This window comes from Macrobrachium nipponense, chromosome 13, assembly GCF_015104395.2.
Source record: "Macrobrachium nipponense isolate FS-2020 chromosome 13, ASM1510439v2, whole genome shotgun sequence".
Taxonomy (NCBI): domain Eukaryota; kingdom Metazoa; phylum Arthropoda; class Malacostraca; order Decapoda; family Palaemonidae; genus Macrobrachium; species Macrobrachium nipponense.
The window spans coordinates 100649327-100652299 of NC_087206.1; positions in this window are offsets into that span (position 1 = coordinate 100649327).

A 2973-nucleotide genomic window follows, 5' to 3' on the forward strand; every position below is an offset into this window, starting at 1 on the left:
GCTAGAGGAGGGTGTCCCACAAGGCAGTGTGTTGAGTGTCGCTTTATTTGCTGTGGCTATAAATAGCATTGTTGAATGTGTCTCTCCTCCAGTAAAGACATCTTTGTTTGTGGATGACCTTGCTATTTATGTCACTAGTTATGATGCTAGTGCAGCTTGTAATATTCTGCAAAAGTCAGTTAATGCAATCAGCAATTGGGCTGATGAAAATGGCTTTCCATACTCCCCTAACAAAACTGTGGCAGTTCATTTTACTAGGTGTACTCGAAAGGAAATCATCCCAAATACAGGCAGTCCCCAGGTTACGACGGTGTCGGCTTACGACGGTGTTGGCTTACGACGGTGTCGGCTTACGACGTTCCGAGGTTACGACGCTTGTCAATAGACGTTATTTCCAGGGTTATGACGCATGTTCCAGGGTTACAACGCATGTTCCAGGGATACGACGCCTACAACGCTCATCTGGGAGATGAAATATGACACCAAAAATGCAAAATAATCAATATTTGAAGGTTTTTTTTATGAAAAATGCCATAAGAATGCAGTTTACATAGTTTTCAATGCACTCAAAGCATTAAAAGCAAGGTTTTCTTAGGATTTTTGACGATGTTTCGGCTTACGACGATTTTCGGCTTACGACACGTCTCAAGAATGGAACCCCCGTCGTAACCCGGGGACCACCTGTACTAGGCTGAAAGACACACTAATACCATATGAGGAGGAGGTGAAGTTTTTACGGATGATTTTTGATAAGAATCTAACATGGGGTAGTCATATTGACTCTTTGAAAATTAAGGTGAAGAAGTCCCTTAACATTTTAAAAGTAGTTTCAGGTTTTAATTGGGGTGCTGATAAGAGGTCACTTTTACAGTTATATGACTCTTTATGTAAATCAAAGCTTGAGTATGGTTGCCAAGTCTACTCTTCAGCAAGTGCAAGCAAACTTAAGGAGTTGGATGTAGTTCATCATGGTGGTCTGAGAATATGCTCTAGAGCATTTAAAACATCTCCAGTTGAAAGCCTATATACACAGAAGAGCTCCCTCTAGACTTATGTCGAGAGGAACTGGGACTGCGGTATATGTTCAAACTAAGAGGTTCCCCAGAAAACCCTGCAGCATCTATTCTTAACCAAAACAATCCACAGCAGTTTGCAAATTCTAGAGCATCCAAGCCTTTTCATGTGAGAATTAATGCTGCAGTTGACAGTGTGTCTATTAAAGACCAAAAAATTAAGGCAATACATTGCTCTAAGCTGCCTCCTTGGGTGATCCCAGAACCATCAGTCTGTCAAAAAACTGTGGTTAAAAAGTCTGTTAATGTCCAAGAAGTGAAGGCTTGTTTTCTTGATCATGACCGAAAGCATTCGGTTTCTGTTAAACTTTTTACTGATGGATCAGACATCAAGTGGTGTTGGTTGTGCTGTTGTTCATGGTAATAACTCATAAGTGGGCAGACTTTCAAATAATGCCTCCATTTTTACAGCTGGATTAACTGCATTAGCCAAATCTCTTGAGATAGTTTCTACTCTACAGGGTAATAATTTCACCATTTACTCAGATTCTTATAGTGCACTCATGGCCATCAAGCAATATAACCCTAAACATCCAATTGTTCAACGTATTCAAGAATGGTTATATAGGCTTGCTTCCAAATTTAAATCTGTCCATTTTTGCTGGGTTCGTGCCCATGTAGGTATTGCTGGTAATGAACTGCTGACCATGAAGCAAGAGATGTCATTACTAAAGAAGACATTCTCTTCCACCATATTCCTTCCACTGACATGAAATGGACTATTCGTTCATATGTTAAAAATAAATGGCAAGCACGTTGGTCATCTCCCCATCTGACCAACAATAAAAAGTACAGACATTGGCCCTCTGGTTTCGAACAAAATCGTAGGGTAGAAACTGTATTGTTGTCTAAGAATTGGCCATACTCGATTGACCCACCGATTCCTGTTGGAGGGGGTACCTGCACCAGTCTGTATGCAGTGTGACTCTCCCCTTACTGTGGAACACATTATATTACATTGCCATAGGTATTCTGCGGCACGACAGAGACATGGGTTAGTGAGCATTGATATAGCAGAATTGCTTGGTCCGGATGTAGCTGTTAATAGAATTGTTGGATTCCTTAGAGACATTAACCTTTTTAATGAAATTTAATTTTGACCTCCCGGTACGTTGCAAAGTGTAGTGTATACACTAGAGGTTGTTTATATAAGCATGCTTATATGATTATGTGTATGGTATATGTATGTATAAATTTTTTACTCTTGTTTGCACTCACGAAATGCGAAGTTATAATTTTTATTATGGATATCCGTTTTTATCATAGTTTTAAAATCGCCTGTATTTATTTAGTTTATAAAATCATCAACATAAATATTCATGTCAAACCAATTTCATTATAGCGCTGAATAATCCCTATGGATTCCAGTGCTTGGCTTCAAGCCTAAATTTCATATTCCATTCCATTCCATTCCATACATTTCAATTATGTTATGACACAGGATCGATTTTCCACTGTTGCTGAAACCTGCTATGATAATTAGTGCAGGAACGGTGAAAATGTTTAAGATTTCTCCTTGGAAGGGACCTGTTTCCATGGTTGCAGTTAATGGATGCGACGTTTACCTGTGCGTTATATACAGGTGAGGGTTGTAGAGAAATGAATTTGATTGTGCAATGCGTTTATTCATCATAATTTTTGTATATACAGGTGAGGGTTGTAGAGAAACGAATTTGATTGTGTTAATTTTATGTGTCATAATTTTTGACATACATTCACAATAATTTAAACTATAAATTCACTTATAAATTTGTATAGACAAGTACACATTTTAGTGTGTGACACATCTACTCAGGCTGAGCTGAATTTCCTTAGCAGGGGGAGGAAACATCAACTTCGCCCAAGAATTTGCGAGGGCAGTTATCGGACACTGCTGCTGCTGCTGCTGCTGCTTAACCTC